The sequence below is a fragment of the Caloenas nicobarica genome, chromosome 3 (assembly GCF_036013445.1).
Source record: "Caloenas nicobarica isolate bCalNic1 chromosome 3, bCalNic1.hap1, whole genome shotgun sequence".
In the NCBI taxonomy this organism is placed as follows: domain Eukaryota; kingdom Metazoa; phylum Chordata; class Aves; order Columbiformes; family Columbidae; genus Caloenas; species Caloenas nicobarica.
The window spans coordinates 111,405,312-111,425,284 of NC_088247.1; positions in this window are offsets into that span (position 1 = coordinate 111,405,312).

Here is a 19,973-nt window from a genome sequence, read left to right on the forward strand (position 1 = left end):
GAACCACAGTGTGGGCACCAAGTATCTCTGCTGATAGAGAAAAATCCCAGGGAAGAAGAGTAAAAGCATGGGTATTTTCTTGCTGCACATTAAGACCTTTTTGCCAGGAGTTTGCTGTTTTGCTGCTAGTAAAGGGAATTGTATTTTTTCTCCCTCTCTTCTCACAGATTTCTGCAAGGTTGTATGCTGTTCCCTGCTCATTTAATACATACTGCTGTGCACCCCAATCAAACTCTCACTTAGGAGGAACAGTGCTAACCTTGGATTTCTTGATCCCGCCAGCACCTATCAACCAGCCAGGTCGCTGGTGTGGGGAGGCACAGCTCCACCTTCTTTGCTCCTGAGCACTTTTGGCTGCAGCTCTGCTTCCCTACCTGCTGTTTATAGTAAGGACTCATCACAGATGTAAGCTCATTCATCACCCCCAAGCCTCACTTCCTGGATTCCATTTTTAGTGTCTTCCCTCTCTGTTCTTTTTCACAGCCCCCACCTTAGTCGCTACTCAGTTCTCGGCATCTGGGCTTTGTTTTTATTGAAGCTTGGGACTGATAAAGCATGACAAAAGGGGAAAGTTCAGAAAGGCAGATCAACCTCACAAACAAAGTGTGTTTAGGTTACATTTAATGTTAGATGACTTGGCCTAAAGTTTATGGGCAGAAGACTGGCAGCAAAGCTATTGTATTAGATGAAATAGAGACAATTTACCCTAAAAAGTTAAAAGGCACAGGACAGACAAACAGGAGCCCTTTCATCCTCTTAGGATTTCTTGTGTCTTGCCAGTAGCTGAGATTGCTTTCCTGCTCTTAGCACTGGTAAATCCAGTGCTGACCCTTGGCCACCAGCCTGCCTGGGAATCCAGTGGGCAGTTCACAAGAGGAGGGCAAGTGACATGAATCTAAAAGTCTCTGCAGATGTTTGAAGGTGCAGAGAGGCACTTAGTGGCCTTCCTTAGGAGACTGGAAATATAGAGGAGAAAAATTCCCATCTTGGGGTTTGAGTCTGAAGGGTCTGACCCAGCTTTGAGGCCCTGGAAAACCTCACCAGGCACCTCTCTTCATGTCTGTGCTCCTAAATATCTTAGAAAATCTGCTCTAAAGTAGTTATTACTTCTGTTGAGCAGTTTCTGCCCACCCAAGGCTGGAAATGGAGTCTCGGCAAAGTCCCTTCTTGTGGTGTGAAACTGCTGCCATTACCACTACAGTGTGAGGCATGTACAGACTCCAGGGAAGACAAATTACTCATCTAGCAGTGTATTTCTAGCGGACATTGATTTGCAATGGGGCTGTCAACAGAACCGCCCTGATCTTGAAAAACAATATGTCAGTTGCTTGGGTTGGTTTTAATTCTTTAATCCTTTGCCTGCAACCTAATGTGTTGCAGCATCGCTTAGAAATGAGATGTGCCATTGCTGCTGCTGCTGCTTTACTCTTGCTGTTTTGGAGCATGAGGTCTGTCTGGCCAGGTCCAGGAAGAGCTGGGTAGATGGGCTGGCTTGCAGTACTGTTCGAAAGCTGCACAGACCTGTAAGTCGCTTGTGTTTATATAATTTTGTCTGTCTCTTTCTACATCTGAATTTTAAACATCCTTTGTAAGGCAATACTGCTTTTAGTGGTGAGCCAAGGTTTTTTTGTCTAAAACACATGTTCTCTAAAGCCTTAGTACTTTATTTCCTTTGTTCTGATTTATTGCTGTTGCCTTACCACATGTACTAGGCACAGAGGAGAACAACTACTAAAACCAACAGAACAGCCCTCCCTGCCCCCTCCCCAGACTGCATACATCAGAATTAAGACACTGAATCTATTATTTCAAGTGATTCAACAATGAACTAACTTACCTCTAATTTCTTAGCTACCTCCAAATAGACCTGCTGATGAAGAATGAGCGTAGGTTAATAATGTGAAGGTTATGGTAAAGCAAAGGAAGAGTACTGATTTTGAACATCTCTTGATGTTCACCATCTGGTGATAAAGCAGAAACTCAGTGCTGGTGTGTAAGTCTCACCTAAATCCTAAAGGCAAGATCAAATCACAATATAAAATGGTCAGATCACTGCTTTGATTAAATTCGGAGCACAAAATTGGGATAGACACTAAAGGTGGAGAATGAGAGTGAGATAAAATTGTTGACTACGTTTTCTAAATAGGGATTTTGTGGATATCATTTTTTGTGTGCCTTTTATCAATACCTAAAGTGGCCTTATTTGTCAAAGGATAAACTCTCTTCTACAAAATAAACGACACTTTTTGGTATCTCAGGGTAAGCATCAAGCAGCTGAGGGATGCAATTGCTGGTCATTTGCATAAACAAATAAATTAATTAAAAATTGTCTGTTACTGTGAGGTTCATAGAGCTCTTTGAGATAGAAAAGTTCTATTAAAGTTTGCTTTTTTTGGAGATTGTTCAGGCTTAACAATAGCAGAAGGCTAAATTGTTTTTATTGGTATTTATACTAAAGTTTGCTCTGTGTTTTCTGCTTCAGATGCAAAGCAATGGTGCAGAGGTTGAGCTGTGGCCATGAGTCAGATGGACCTCAGCAGAGAAAAACTGATTTGGTACCATGCAGTTTCTGTGGCACCCGCCTCCTGTACCCTCAGGCACACCTGGGAAATGCCTGAGTCCATACCCATCACAGAATCACAGGATGGTTGGGGTTGGAAGGGACCTCTGGAGATCATCTAGTCCAACCCACCTGCTAAAGCAGATTCACCTACAGTAGCCATGACTGGTTTTCTTTTAATTCTGCAGGAACTTACCTGTTCATATTAGAGTTTGTAGCTGATTGAACACGTATCAGATGTGTGGTGTCTTGGCCATGTCCTTGGCAGGAGGAGGTCTCTCTCCATCACCTCTAGGACCATGGTGGAAATTGTGACTGACATGCTTCATGATCTGTGAGGGCTCCCAAGGTGGCAGTTGTGCAAAATCCCCACTGGCCACTCTCACAGCTGTGCTCAACTGTGTGTACCTGGCTGGTTCAGGCAGCACCCTTGGGCCATGTCAAAGTGGCGGCTACCAGCATTGCACAGGATTTGGGGATTTTATGAGTCAGTGGTAGCCTCTGAGTTCAAAGACATTGGGATGAAGCCTCTCTTTGTAGACGGACCATTTGCATTCCCAGCAGCAGTGCTCACACGGTGCTGGGATGTGCCTTCCTCTGAGACCACCGCAGGCTTTACAAAAAGCGAGGTGGTGACACACATTGTGTCCCAGTGCTCTGTGAACACAAAGGTCAAATAAAGCTAAGCACTCACAAGGGAAGGGATGCCCTGGTGGAGGGGAACGCTTCATACTTGTCTTCTTAATGCTTTCTTCCTTGCTGTAAACCAACTCGCCAGCAGCCTGCACTCTGTTGGGTGTACTCACATCGTTGTTTGAGCTCATGTATCACGAGCTGTTTCTTTACTTGTGTTTTCCCTTTGAGGCAGGCTATTGATGTGAAGCTCGTTGTCATATTCAGGCCTGTTAACTGTGTTGGTTAACAAAGGAGAGCATTCAAAAGCCTGCTCAGAGGCATATTTATCGTCTTTTTTTTTTTCCTTCTCCTTTTAAAATGGAAACTAGCTTTCGTAGCAAAACGCTTAACGCAGTCTGCTCCCTTGAAACCACTATAAGGCAACAGCAGTGATTGCAGCTGGTTGCAACATCTCATCCTGCTAGAGGGAGACACATTGTGTTACAAGTGGTGCTGCTAGCGAAACCTCTGCAAAGGAAGCCTACTGAGACCTGTCTAGCAGGGGGTGGTTAACTCATCTGAGGCGAGCTAAAGACCAAATTTCCCTTGATTTCTTTTAAGAATGGGCTGTACATACTCAAGCCAAGTTCAATGAAGTGAAGCTTCAGTAAACCTAGACCTGAATTTGAGAGTATTTGGGCCAATAGGTTGGTTTTAGTGAGAACTAAGTCAAACTTTGACCCCTAACCAGCAGAGCTTTCTGATTTTGAATATCTCTTGATGTTCACCATGTGGTGGTAAAGCAGAAACCTGGTGCTAGTGTGTAAGTTTCACCTAAATCCTAAAGGCAAGATCAAATCACAATATGAAATGGTCAGATCACTGCTTTGATTAATTTCAGGGTGCAAATAGTGTAAAATATTTATCATTAAATGTCTTGATAATAATCAGATTATTTTTTGACTGCTTTCAGGTCAAACCAAACAATGCTTGGTACCAAAATCCAGAAAATTATTTGTATTAGTATGGCTTGTGAGATTCATGAAAGCTTTGTCAAAGGGTAAACTTTTTTTGTTTGGGAAAAAAGGCAAACCATGCTTGTCTGGTTGAAAACTACTTGTGAGGAGATCTTTCTCAGAAAGACTTAAGAGCACTGGGCCCTTTTTTGTTTTCTTAGAAAACAGGAAATGAATTTCAGCTCTGCAGTTAACTTGATTTCTTAAGTGATTTGCTTTCTATGATTGCTTTTGGGTTCTGGAATGCTACAGAAATTATCTGAGGGCATTTTCAACACTTTAAAATTAAAATCAAATTGTTGAAATTGTGCCAGAATTTAAATGAAAATTATTTTCTCTAAACAAACACTTGAGGACTTTCAATACTTTTTTAATCAGAAGAGCATTCTTAAACCTTTTCTTTGTGGTTTCTCAAGTATCTAGTCTGCACTGCTAAATCCAGATGCATCTTAGGATGTAATCAAATCCAAGATCTTTTTAGCCAAAAACTAGATGAGCAGGGAGTGCTAGTTTTTCACACAGCACAAAGACATCAGTGGGTGTAACTGCAAATACCATCTCTGCCTCTGTGCCCACAGAAGTGTCTGGGCAGCAACACCAGTGCAGAATTCTGCTGTGCGGAGAGGGGTCGGGTGTGGAGTTGAGCATGAGTACAACTCGTGGCAGTGAGCAGGGAGTAACGGAGGCAGGACCTGACTGTAAAATTTGCTGCTGTGCAGATGCTCTGATATTGAGCTTTCCACACAGTGGAGACGAGAGAGCCACAAGAACTGCTGCAGATTAATGAGGAGGATTGGTAAAGCCCTTGCATCTTTGGGGGGGTTGATGAGCTTATACATGGCTGAGGAGATGTTGAATGTAGCCAGAGAGTGAGTCTGGGTACTAGGAGCAGCAGCTAGTCTGGAGCTCTGAAGCACTGGAGCTCTTGAAAGAGGACACAGCTGGCTCTTGATCTTTTTCCATGGGACGGGGTGTAGCTGGCCCTGGGGTGTTTCATGGACTCTAAAGCCTCTCAGGCACAGGCTGGGCTTGAACTGCAAATCAGAGCAGCCACAAGCTGCCCTGCATCATGATGTAGAAACTTGGAATTGCAGGGACTGGTGTTTCTGTCAAAGTCCATCCAGACCAGTATCTCATCCCCGACAGAGGCCAGCAGCAGCCACCTGGGAGAACAGTTTGAGAACAGATTGTGTGTGTGAAGAGATCATACCCCAATGCTCCCTGCTAGCTCTGGGATTTTTAGAAGCCAGTGATTTCCATGGGGCTCTGTGACTCCATCCTTCTGGAAGCCCAGCTCCACGTCTACACTCTGAGTGCCAACCCTGCTGTGTGTCCATGGGCTAAAGTTTCTAACGGTGACATGTGAAAGCCTGTCCCTCAGTGCAGGGACTCCTCTTGGAGATTGATTGCTGTCCCTTGGTGAGCTTTCAGCCCTGCTAGAATAGAATAAGGCCTTGCTGTAGCCCCAGGCAGGTGTTTGGTTACAGTTGCTGGATGGTAGCTGTTTGTGGGAATGGGAAATTAAATTGATATCTATAAATAGATAAAGCAAGCTGCCCAGAGAGGTTGTGGAGTCTCCTTCTCTGGAGACATTCAAAACCTGCCTGGACACATTCCTGTGTGATCTGCTCTGGGTGAACCTGCTTTAGCAGGTGGGTTGGACTGAGTGATCTCCAGAGGTCCCTTCCAACCCCAGCCATTCTGTGATTCTGTGAAAAGCAGTGGTTCAGGGTTTTTGTCACCATTTCACAGGTGGAGGAAATGGTAAAGGAAAGTAGCCTGGTGGATGCTAGCTGAGGATATGGTCCTTCATTATTATCGCCTCTTTGATAGCCCAGGAGGACTGAACAGGATGTTTCTCCTTTGGAGACCAGCAGTAGGACTGCTTGAGAAATACGTAGCCTGCTTTGACAGGCTCTATCCTTTCTGCGTGTAGGAAGTTAAGAAGCCTGACAACAGTTCCCTCAGCAGCACAAATTATTTGCTGTTATTGACTAACTGCAGAGCTTTTACATTTGGAAAGAAAAAAGAAAGCCTTCCTAATGACCCCAGTGACACAAGCTTCTCAATCATTTGCAGGTCAGGTGTTGGGTGCTGTTCTCAGGACAAGGAGCCAATGCTGTGTGTGTGCTTTCACAAAGAGCGCGGAGCAGAAAGCATCCCCTGTGCGAATTGGGGTGGAGATTTTTTCCATCTTTTGGGACCAATTAGTTGTACTCACTCCATCTACAAATGCTTTTAACAAGTGCTGTCATTCATTTGCTGCAAAAGACGTGCAAGTACAAGTGACCTTGCAGTCACTGTGATCCCAAGACTTTGACGTGTTCCTCCACTATATTGGATTTTCTGGTATTTCCTTTGAGATTAACAGCATCACAAGGAGGTTGCCTATAAGAAAAGTTTCCTATTAAAAATATTCCAATATCCTCAACTTTCCTAGCCTTTTTCAGTGACAATAAGCAAAGTCTTTACACAGCTAGAAGCAAGGGAAATGTTGTATATCTTAAGAGACCTCTCCCTATGTATAATCTTGAAAGTTAAAATGCAGTGACCTAGTGAAGCTACAAACAAAAAAGAACTTCATTTCAGAAGAACTTCAAAAATAATTTCAGCCCAGTGGACATGGCAGTCCTTCAGACCTTAACTCCAAAGCACTGTTCTTGAGTGCTTACTGCCACATATTGTGAAGGTACTGCTGTTACACCCAGCTGGCTTCTGCTTAACTATCCAGGCCTGGCTGGAGCTGGAGATGGAGAGATGTGAGTGGAGATAGGATCTCCTGAGGCTTTCGTTGGCCAGGAAAATGCTGACTTGGAAAAGGATGTGGAGCATGTCCAAATAAGAAGAATCTGGAAGGAGTTTGTGATGGTCTGTTATTTCATTATTAGCTAGGAGATGTGAAATTGCCTTTTCCAGATGAGTACATTTTGTGTTTTGCATAAGACAGCAATTGCTTCTTGTAAGGCTTAGCATTTCTGCTAATTTAATGAGTTAACCTTACAAATTAACTGCAACAGTCATTGAAAAGGCCTTTTTCAAGTTGCAAAAGCATGTTTTAGACCTCTTCGTGAAGCAAATAGCATGCTGGACTTTCACAAGCAGAAAGACCTTCAAAAGTATGCAAGCTATTTCTGGCATGTTGTATTCTCAACATGTCAAGGAAACATGGATTATTTTTACACAAACAGGCAAATCAAAATGGTTCCTTAGCAAGCTCCCATTAACATTCTTGGGCCCTAAGAAAGAAAAAAAACCTAAGAAAACTCATTGCTTCTGAATTAGGTTTCTTAGGTGGATCATGTCGTACATTCAGAAGTTCGTTTGCACCAGTTTGGATCTCTGATGAATGATGAAGGGAGTGAGGGATAAAACAGAAGGAAAGAAAAAAAAAAAAAGGATCAGGAATTAATTTGGATATTTGATCATTTAGTGGACTTTTTCTTTTTTTTCCTTACTCTGAATTTATCATCAAGTGTAGACCGTGACAAAGAGCAGACACTTTTGGAAGTTCTTTTTAATAGCTGTTAATTGAAAGGTGATGTGTAGGTGTTGAGAGGAAAGAGATCTCTGGAGTTGAACAGGCCTGTGTGGAAAGAACATGCCAACATCTTGCTGAAAAGCACAAAGCCGGGCAGCAGCAAGATTACTGGAGTGTCTTAAACTCTCTCGACATTGCAGCACACAAATTAGGCTGTACACTTTGCAAATATTGGAGGCTGTTTTGAAACTCCCTATTAAGGATTACAAATGCTGACTGCAGTTTCTAGGCAAATGCAATTAAATATCACAGCTATGGCCTCAGCTCAGTGTTTTATGTCTGAGCTGGTGTTACTGTGTAGGGTTCTTATGCATTAGATTACCTCAGCCAAAACCAAATTGTGACACCAACCGAAGCTGAGTCCTGCGATTTAAAGAAAAAAAAATAGTACAGCCTGGTCTCAGCCTTTTTTCCATTTCAGTATTTTCCCAGACAGTGAAGGGGCTTTCTAATAGAAAAGAGGTGCAAAGCATGCAAAAACTTTGATATTTAACAGGCATTCTCATACAGTTGCTTCTGTGGGTAGTGTTTTTACTGGTTCAGTGCCCCAGAACTGGAAGCAGGACTCGAGGTGGTGTCTCACCAGAGCAGAGGGACAGAATCACCTCCCTTGACCTGCTGGCCATGCTCCTTTTGATGCAGCCCAAGATACACTTGGCCTTCTGGACTGCAAGTGCACATTGCAGAGTCATGTTGAGCTTCTCATCAACCAGCACTCCCAAGTTCATCTCCTCAGGGCTGCTCTCAATCCATTCTCCGCCCAGGCTGTATTTGTGCTTAGGATTGCCCCGACCCGTGTACAGGATCTTGCAGTTGGCCTTGTTGAACTTCATGAGGTTCAGGTGGGCCCACATCTCAAGCCTGTCCAGGTCCTGCTGGATGGTATCCTGTCCCTCCAGCGTGTCAACTGCACCCCACAGCTTGGCAGCATCCAAAAACTTGCTGAGGGTGCACTCGATCCCTCTGTCCATGTCACTGACAAAGATGTTAAACAGTGCCCGTCCTAATACTGACCGCTGAGGAGCACCACTTGTCACTGGTCTCCACTTGGACATTGAGCCGTTGACTGCAACTCTTTGAATGCGACCGTCCAGTCGATTCCTTATCCATTGAGTGGTCCATCCATCAAAACCATGTCTCTGATTTAGAGACAAGGATGTCAAGATGGTTGTTGCTGTGCTGTCACATGGGCTGATACAGCACAGAACATGCTTAGCATTCTTGAGGGGAAATTATCCAGTGCTGCAACTCACAATTTATAATTGGTTGCATATTAACATCCAAAAAAGGCAATAAAATCCACTGTGTGTTTAAAAAAAAAAAAAAAAAAAGTAAGTAGGAGTATTACAAGCTGAACAGTGAAAATCAGGAAGACTCCTTGGCTAGAGCAGAGCTGTATGCAGTGCTGTTTCTCCCTTAATTACAAGCAATTTTAAATCATCTCATTCCTTCAAAGAAGGATTTTGTTCAGTATTTGTGTTAATTTTAATCTCATTAATGTGATACTCTTGGAACCTCTCCCTCATGTCGTAACAGCAAGACATGCTGCCTCTTTTGTCCCTGCCATTTGGGAAATGCACAGCTACTGCTGCTTGTTGCTGTGGGCCTGGAGTTGTTACTATCAATATACCTCCCTTTAAACAAAAAGAAAACAGAACAAAACCCAGCTGCAATATTTTTTTTTCTCAGAGTTCACTTTTATTTGTAGTATTTAAGCTGGACTCTGCAAGTACTTCATGAAAATCAGAGATTTAAATGTATGGTGCTGTATTGTAGTGGAAAGCCTATTATTCAGCATGCTAATTATTTCTGAGTCACTATATTTATGAAATGTCGTGTAATAACTACCTCACCACGATGCAAAGTAAATAGTGCAAAATCAGGCATTTAATTATTTTGTCATTTTAGTGTATAAACATATTCCTGAGTCTCTTGGGGGAGAGGGGACATGTGCCACTGGGAACTAGATTGTGTTTTTATGACTTCTAAAAATGATGTTGAATTTCATAATCTGTAACACTCCGTTCATGTTGCACATTTTCTTACAGCCCCAGCGGCTTATATTACAAGAGTCAACTGCAAAGAAAATGTGTCCAAAGGCTGGTTTGTGGAACAGAGGGGGACAACATGGTAAAACCTTACAGTGCACACATCAAAGCCCTTGGGACAGGGTGTAATTGCACACCTGGGCCATGCTGGGACACTAGAATTCACCCTCAGCTTTTTTCACTCCAGGATGGATTACGAAGCCCTTACTGAAGGAGGCTTTCTGGCCAGCACTTGTCACTAGAGGATAAATTTGGGGTTTTGTTGGGCTCTGTGTGAACAGCCCGTTAACTCCAGGGTAGATATGAGTGACAATCAGAGCGAATACTGAGGGGAAGGAGGATAGGTTGCTGTTCCAAGTGGGCTTCTGAGTAGTCCCACATGGTCTCTGAGAACAATGGGTGGATGCTTACTGGAATATATGATTTCATAAAATATTGTGCATAAAAACAGACCTTTTTTTTGCTCCCTTGCAAGCTTGCTTGGTGTTACAAAAGTTGCTGGTCATGTGCTTGGATGCTGGGAGAAGTCTCTATCGACAGTTGTTATCCAGTATCTTTCTGGCAAGAGGCAAGTACTGATGAAGCAGCCACAGCTTCAGAAAACCTCAAATTTTCCCTGGAAATAAGAGAAAGCCATGGCTGCTGTTGGGTGATAGTGACAGTAGTGGGATCTCACTGCATTATCTGGATGATAGGGTTGGCCTGTCCCTTTCTGACATGGAGCTGGTGTGAGCAGCCTCCTGGAGACTTGGCAGCATGTCAGAGCTGCCAGCCCACTGACACATGTACGTGAGTACAGGACGGGGCCCTGAAATGGTGGTAGATCTGGCTGGGTCCTGCTTAATCTGAATTTACAGCTGTTGGCAGACTCAGGTGACACATCCTCTCCTTAGCACTTTACCTGTTGGCATTAAAAAATGACAAGGAGTGTGATCTACCATACATTTTGCTGAAAGTGGTGAGATGATTTACCATTTCCATTTTAGGATATAATTTTCTTTGTTTCAGCAACAGACCCATAGTCTTCATGCTGGTTTAATTTTTCTGTGAGCTTTTATGCTTGTTATGAGTTTCAAGTTCTTGCAGAATTATGATTTTCTCATAGTAAAGCTTCATGGAAAATGAAATTTTGTTAATGAAACAAAAGTGAAATAATTATTTTTACCATTTCAGGTGCATGTCTACTCTGACTTCCTTTTCCTTTCATGTTCCAAGTGCAAGAAATGTACCAACAGCTGGTACTGAGAGAGGTAGGAGGCTTTCACTCATCTTTAAGACTCCATATTCTATATTTTCTGACTTTTCTATAAATAACAACACCTATTGAGAATGCATCTGGTTATTACATCCAGGGAAAAGTGTTTGAAATACGTGAGATGTGCTCAGGGAATTGATAAGTCTTCAGGAGAAAAAAAGTGTCCTGAGATCAATTTCCTGACTCAGTACTGAAGTCCTCATATCATATAAAACATAATGTGATTGTCTATGGCGCTAACAAAATCTTGATTTTTTTCCACCAAGCTTTCATCTATAAAAATCAAATTTATCCAGCATTAGTCTGCATTTTGAAAGGGATAATGTTTTTTTGAAATAGATATGATAGTAGTCCGTTATGGTACATTAATATAGGAGAACAATAATTTGTTGCGTTTTCTTCACACAGAAACAATCAGCTAGGAGATGTGCATAGTAATTGTGTCTTTCATTGTCACAGACCATTAGCTAATGAATTTGAGCTGCACTTGGCTCTTGCTCCAATAAGAAAACTACATTAGAGATCTTGAAGCCTTGGCATTATATAAAACCTTTCAGTGGGTTTTATTTTGGTCTCACTGAGGTGATGCTGCCATGCACTGAGGAATGCATCATGAATTTGCAGTAAGCAATGGGGTCAACATTGTCTGATGTAGTGGGTCAAGCAAGCTGAAGTGCATCTACAGTTGTTAAAGTTGCCAGATGCCAGAGCCTCTTTGTTTGGTTCCTTATAATTTAGCCAAACTTTTCAGGCCTGCTTTTCTGACTGTTTCAGGTTCATCTTTGGGGTGGGTATATTTGCAAAACTCAGTTCAGCTATTCAAAGATTGATGCTAGGAAAATTAAGTAGTTTGGGTAATGCTTTAAATAAGCAACAGAAGCATGTGACTGCAAATTAAGCAGTTTTACCACCTTTGCAGTTTGCCTTCTCAACTAGAACACTGGCAAAAGGAATCTGGTGATAGAAGAAGTGCTCTTCACTGTCCTGAGAAAATCCACTCACATTCTGGCTATTTGCAGAAAATATTGCATAAAAATACATTGCAGAATTTGTTTAGCAATTGTTCCTCCCCCAACAAAATTACTTTAGCCTACTGGGAAGAGAACTGTGTTAGAAATCACAAAACCTAGAGTGCAAGTCTTTTCTTTCCTATTGACTGTAGCATGTCTTGGTTCATCACAAAGTGCCTGAGTATTTTAATCCTACTTTTAAAGGTGGGTAAGCGTTGTTATCCTCGTGTTGCAGAGACAACTAAAAGGCTGCACAAACTAACCTTTGGCAGAGCGGGGAATGGATGCCACTTTCAGACCTTTAATCAAACTGCTTCTCTCCGTGCGTCATTAGTGTGCTTGGCTGGGACCCCGCTGCTCCTCCCACAGATCAGAAAGACACCAGAGGCCTCTTCTTGCAGCTCCACCTTCCCTCAGCTGTCCTAGGCCGCTCTTAGAAGCTGTTGCTGCTGCACTGGGCACCTCCATCTGCCACTAAGCACTGCAGAGCGGAGCTTCTGAGCCACAGCCCAGAGGAGCAGCAGGATCGCTCTGTGGGGTGTCAGCCGCTGCAGGCTCCAAAGAAGCGGTCCTGCTGCCGAGCCATACTGGACCACACCATTCCCCTAGCTGTGGTGTCCCTTTCCCCGTGTGTGTCACAGCTGGGAAACGACACACCATTCCTACTGCTTCACAAGTTTCACCTACTCCCAGGAAAGACACAACGCACGAGTTCAGTTGGGTTGCTGCCACCTTTGAGCTGCCAGAATGGTGTGCAGAACAGCAGGATCCAGGGACATAATCCATACTGCAGTCACCTGTGTTGGGCATCTTATTGGTATCAGAAAAAGGACCTGAAACTTCTAGGCATTACTTTGTATCTGAGCTTTGAGCTCACGGATGCCTTAGATTTGGGAGAGGAATGGATGGTGAGTGTGTGATACACATCTGCTTCCTGCAGAGACTCTCAGGAGAGCCATTGTGATGTAATTCTGCGTCTGTTCAGGGATTATTGTTTCTGCACAAACTGTGACACCACAGTATTCAAGGGATGGCTGTGGCAAAACAGTGGTCAGGTTTTGTTGTGTCAGGTAGAGAGAGATCATGCCAGACAGCCAGCAGCACAGGCTATTGAGCCACAGCAAAGTGGCATGAGAATTCAGTTGGGACTGCCACTCCTGTTAACAGGGAACATTTGTTCCCTTAACTCTTTTCATCTCCATAACCAGAGTCTGAGGTTTCCATGGCCTGCAGACCCTCATTCTGTTGTACCATCTGCCTACTCAGGCAAATGTTTTAATAGATAGTGCAGGAAATGTTCTGAATGTTATATCCAAAATGTGATGCTTCAGTGTAAAATGAGCACTGCTTGCAGCAGAATAAGTGGCTAGAAAACTTTGGCGCTCTGAGGTATGCAGAGGGCAGGTGCCAGATAGCAGCAATCACCCATTTTTCTAAACTGGCAACGTTTACAGCCTTACTGACAGAGGTTGATTGAAACTAGAAGTAAATTCAATATGCATGAAAGGACCCTTGTTCTTCTTCAGTGGAGAGCATAAAGAAATACTGTCAGACACACTAATCTCTCTCTGATAGTTTTCTTTTCAACATCATTGAACTGTCATTTCTCCTGGGCTTTGCCAGAATGTTTGATATACCCGTTGTTTCCCAAAACAGACAGATTTTGCTAGCTTGGATGATACGGGAATTTTTGCCAGGAAGAGAAAGGCTGAGATGCCTTTACCAGCCTTTTGCTGTTGTTGTGTAGGTCCTTTGCTGAGCTCCAGAGCTCTGGTTAGAGATGAAAAGAAGGTATCTTGGTGACTGATTATGTTGCACCTCAAGGTGGAATATTTTCCAGAATTTTCCCTGGTCTGGAAGCACATTTGCTGGGTTTGGGGGTTCTACTTTTTCTGGAGATAAACCCATTTATGCCCCTAGATCTTTCCTTTCAAAACTAGTGATTCAAGATGGCCCTAGGCACCACTGTGTCACCTAACTGCAGTTAAAAAGTAGCCCAAACTAGAGATTTTCTTTTTTTGATTGTCTCTCTACAGAGCTGGCAAAGCATTCACTCCTTCTAGGCAAGTGTTAAGAGTCAGTAAAATTACCAAAACCATTCCAAGAAAAAAAAACCTGAAAGTTCCTTCCCAAGACTATGGATGAAAGATACCTACATTGAGTAACCTTCTCCTTCAGCGGGGGACCCACTGAAGAGTCTGCCATAGGGATACATCGTCAGTAAGGCTTCATATTCTCTACAAACTCTTGCAGAGCAATTTAGCAAAAAAGAGATTCTGAAGTGAGGCAAAATGGAGGAGCCCAAACACCACCATGATCTGGCAAAATGAGTCCTACATCCTATTTGTAGTGAGCACTAACTTTTTTTTTTTTCTAACTCTGCTTCAACCATCCACTCCCTAAGCTATCCTGGAAAACAATACCATTGGAGAATATAGGTTATGTGTTTAATGTACCCTTTTTTCTCTTGGAGAAAGTGTTTTTGGGGTCCTCAGGGCAGCCAGTGAGTCTGTACAGATCTGGAAGTGGCTGAGAATGGACGGTCCCATTCTACAGCTTGGGGTGATTGGCTCTCTGTGTAGGCACCACATGAATTAGTCAGCATTTGTTTATTTTTTTCCTAGTGCGGCGTTGCTGACAGTATAGAGTAGGCAGAGTTTTGGGCTATAAGGAATGCTGGTTTATTTGTTTGGAAGTGTTTAATGATTGATTGCCAGACAGATTTCAGCCCACACCTTGCCAGAGCATATGCACCAGAATGTTCTCTTTGCCATTGTACCAGAACCACCTGCAAGAGGTATCTTGTCTGCGGAGTGTGATGCATATTCTGTGGAGGACCTAGTAAGCAAACTCACACCATTTTATATGGATGAAGTTGAACACAGTGTTGCTGTATGCAGAATTTTGGAAGCTAACTGTCCACATGTTTTCTGACAGTGTGATTTTAAATATATACAGTTTAAAAAGTGTACAGAGAGATTAGTGATAACTTAAGGTAATACACTCAGTTAAAAATAACTTGCAACACCATTTAAATCCATGTAGGTTAATCTGGACATATTGAAGAGCAGTTTCTGCGTCTGGAATTACCTAACTTGGCTGTGACTATTTTGTTTCATTTCCAGATTAACTAGAGATATTTATCTAAACAGGGTGGCTGCAGAGATTTTGAAAGCTGGAGCAGGAAACTTTGCAGTCAGTTTCAGAATACTGTTAAGTGCTTGTCCTTTTAAAACTGATTCTCTCCACAGCATCTCAATTCTGCCGAACACCACAACCAAAGTCTGCAAACACTTGTCCACTTGCATGTCTTGCACATATGAATAGGTCCATGTGGCTCATTTTCATTAGCTATAACTTGGCTAACTATCAATCTTCCGCAGGACGAAGGCCACACCACACATACATATTCCTACTCTGTGCTTTGTGATTCTTTTCCTTACACACTAATGTCCTATTGTGTGATGTTTGGGATTCTGGTTGTACGAGTTGTTAGATACAAATTTCCTTTTAGCATGGTAGGAGCACTGGTTTGCATAACAGATTGTTTTATCACATCTGCAAGGTAATTGCTTCTAGAAAGGCTTTCAGGAAGGCCTCGGACTTGATCTATGATGGTCTGTGCATTGCTAACGTCTGTACTCCAAGGAAACATACCTCTGTTACTGAAGTACTGCGTGGGTGACTGATGGTGTAGATCTGAAGTTAACTAGGTGTCCTCTTTAAAGGTGACATAAGATATTATATTTGGGCAAAGAGGAATTCTCTGCATAATCTTTAGAGACAGCTGTATTACATTTTATGATTTCTCTGTCATTTATGCAGTTACAGAAATATGGTTAAAAGGCTTTAAATTTTTCCAGTTCAGTATTCTAATTGCATGTCTGGCTACTCATTTTCTAATAAGCAGGATCTCAGTAGAAAAAAAATGTATGGGCTGTACAACCTTCCCTCCTTGACCTTCCCACTTTTGAATCTGTAGTTTCCTTAGATGCCTCCATGAAGCATCTACAGCTGGTTAATCAGAAATTTGACCTATCCAGCATCAAGTAGAATGGGTGTGCATATGGGAGTGAGGAATTAAGTCTTCTTCTGAACTTGCTCCATCTCATATGTTCTTCCATAGCTCTTAGAAAAGAGTATTTCTGGTCTTGATGTCTGTCTGCAAATAGAGTCTCACTTTCTCACTTGTTCTGCTGATGCCTTTTCCAAATCCTAGCCATAGGTTGCTCCCTGTCTTATACAGTATCTGAAGTTTGGCTCTTTCACTTTCAGCTGTCTCCACAGAGTGTTGGTAGTAGTCTGTCAACAAGAAATTAGGTTATGAAAAAGTATATATAAAAAAGAAGGCCATGTTCAAAGTTGGAAAGAACTCTAGAAAAGAAGAAAAATAAATATTATTACAATTAGAAAAAGTGAGCAATTCCAGAGAATCAAGGTCTTTGTTTAAGAAGGGAATCTTAAATTAACAGCTGGATTATTTGGTAAGAAATCATAGAAACAGAGAATCATTAAGGTTGGAAAAGACCTTTAAGATCATCAAGCATTAACCTAACACTGCCAAGCCCGCCACTAAACCATGTCTCCAAGAACCTCATCTACACATCTTTTACGCACCTCCAGGGATGGTGACTCCACCACTTCCCTGGGCAGCCTGTTCCAATGCCTGACAACCCTTTCCAGGAAGAAATGTTTCCTAATATCCAACCTAAACCTCCCACGGCACAACTTGAGGCCATTTCCTCTTGTCCTATCACTTCCTACGTGGGAGAAGAGACCAACCCCCTCCATGCTACAACCTCCTTTCAGGCAGTTGTAGACAGCGATAAGGTCTTCCCTCAGCCTCCTTTTCTCCAGGCTGAACAGCCCCAGTTCCCTCAGCTGCTCCTCATCAGACTTGTGCTACAGACCCCTCACCAGCTTTGTTGCCCTTCTCTGCACTCTCTCCAGCACTTCAGTGTCTTTCTTGTAGTGAGGGGCCCAAAACTGAACACAGTATTCAAGGTGCAGCCTCACCAGTGCTGAGTACAATGGGATAATTCCTTCCCTAGTCCTGTTAGCCACACTATGTGATGTTTATTTTGAAAAGAGAGGGACAAAGGCATTCTTTACCTCATTAGTGCTACAGGATGTCCTATACAAGCATAATTATACTTTGCAAAAAGGCTACAGAGACCACACAGGAAGGATATTGAAGAACTGGAAAAGGTACAAGAGACACTAATCATGTTTAAAGATTGAAAAATCTTATTTATGACCAAAGTACAGACTCCTTTTTTTTTTTTTTTAAGAGAGAAACTGGCGCCACTAGGAGATGTTCACAATTCTCAAGGATATCAAAAGGTTAATGACAAAACTCATTCAGACCATTGCAAGCTGACTAACAGGAGAGTTGATAATAAACTTGGAGAAAGTAGTGATAATGGAGAGCTTTATGATAGAGAATAGGGAAATGCTGTCTCTAGCATGTGGGTCTCCACCATCAATACCCCATCTTTTGTTTGCCTCCACAGGCTGAACTGTATTGCGGCTTCTGCATTTCAGGAATGTGACTCCTGTCCTTGACCTCGTCTGCAGATAAATACAACATGCCCCTTACTGCTGAGTGGTTTGGGAAGAATTTCAGCCAGACAAGAGGGAGGAGATAAAGGAAAGACAGGTGAGGGTGTTTTTCATCTGTTCTTTTTGAACCAGTCTGCTTGACCTTGCCTACAAGACGTTGGGCAGTGGGGTTAAGTAGGGCAGGGCAGGGAGTACCTGGTGACTCTGGGGTGGCATAATGAAGCTGGTCACAGGAGAGCCAGGGGTCTGCGAAATGAGGTTGCCACCCCAGGAAAGGGCCTTTTGGGTACCCATTCTGGCACAAAGCCTGGCGGGGAGGCACCCGCTGCCTGGCTGAAGCTCAGCAGTCTCACCACATATGAGTGCAGGCTCCAGCCACGACAGAAGAACATGGAAATAGAGAATCCATTAAAATAAAAAAAAAAAAAAAAAAAAAGAGGTGCTATTGAGTTAACCCAGCCCTGTCTCTGCAGATTACCCTTAGCAGCAGAGCTGGTGTGAGCTGCTCTCTGGGGACAGGCTCTGGATGACGAGGGCTGCAGGATGGGTGCCTGTGCACAGCTCCGTGTCTGAGACCTGGCCAGGCTGGGAACACTGTGCAGGTGACCTGGGTGCTGGTGGCTACCAGGCTGGCCAGGCTGCCTCTGCCTATGCCAGGGGCTTAGCAAAACATGAGCCTAAAACCTGCTTCTTTTACTAGTCAGGCAAGAACAAATCATGATGTTTTTATGCCTAGCGCCTTAAGTACAGCTGGGAGTATTGCCGAGATTATTTGCTGTTGTTACAGGCTAGGAGAGTAACTAGGCTATCTAATTCTGTGATGTGGGAATCGCCTTTTCTCAGCTGCCATTCTCAAAGTCAGACTTTCACTGCGCAAATAAAACGGGGCATTCCACACTTCCCCTGCCTCCCCAGTTGTCACCAATATTTAGCAGAAGGAATATTCAAAGTATTTTTCCTCTCCAATACAGAATGGCTGTTGGGTGTCATCAGATCATGTGAAAAGACAGCTGAGTGGATTTTTTGCAGCAACAAACAAGAAACAAAAGAAGAACAGAAGATTAAAAAAATATTTTGTTTCTGCACACGTTTATGATTTGTTATGTAAATATAATTTTTTAATTGTTGTTGGGATATGAGGAGACAAAGAACAAGAGCAGACAAGCATGTTGCCACAGAAATTAGTGAGCATTACTTGTTACAGAGCTGAATTTTATGGTGTCATGCATCAGTTAATGATGTGTATTGGGAACCAGGATGGTACTTTTATGCAGACCTACTGAGGTCAGTGCAAATTCTCCACTCCTTTCATTAATATGGGATCAATCTTCTGACGGGATCTAGAAATACAAGAAAGTTTAAAATGTAGCAGGTGAGGGTAACCGCATGTGCATAGCCCATTGCCTCAAAAAGCTGAACGCTTCTGCAAATTTGACATAATCCAATTAGGTGATTTCCTCAGTGACATTTCTGCAGGCTCATATACAGAATGACTGGGAAACTGAGATTTATAATGATAGCTATTTCTAGCAAAGGTCATTTCTTTATTGGTGAACAACCTGTCCTTAGTCATGCTGATGACGAGGCATTGAGGGATAAGGGAGAGGCTGTACAGCTACAAAGCTTAACAGGCAATAACATGAATAGAGCACAGATCATCTTTCCACTTGGAGTGGGAGGCTTGCAATCTACAACCATTAGGCCAAAGCCAGGGAGCAGGAATCAAAATACAGAAAAAAATAAACATTGGGATTTCTATGGAGATGGTGAGGGAGGCTGGATATTTTAATGTCACTGTGGTGGGGGGGTGGCGAAGGGGAGCCACGGAGCACAAGCCTGCATTATTGGATGCTAAGGGTGTCCTTGGTGGAACCAGCTGCTTATAAAGAACCAGGTTACATTGCTCTGGCGACTCCCTGGTCGGCCCCACCAACTTCCCAGTTCAAGCAGCTCTCAGCACCCTGCTCCGTGCCATTTCCAGAACGACAGAGATAAGGGCATGCTCAAATATACACAAATACACTTCCGCAGCTGTCCTTCCTTAGAAAAGGGAGGTGGGAATTTTCACAGTAATATGGTTTAAATAGATTGCACCACACATATTATGTATCTTTAAAAAGAAAACAGTATCTGCCTGTTCATCACATGGCTATTTTTCCTGCTTGCGGAAGAGGTCTTTGAAGCTGTATAGAACATGATGCATCATCTTGTTCATAATCAGGAGAACCCTTCTGGGAATCATGTGAGAGTTGTTCATTCAGCTAGTGAATATTGGGCACTTTGGTGTAACTCACTTTGCTTGTTTTCACCATCAAGCTCATAATATTGGATCAAGTAAAAATGTGACTATTTCCTTAGATTTTGGCTCA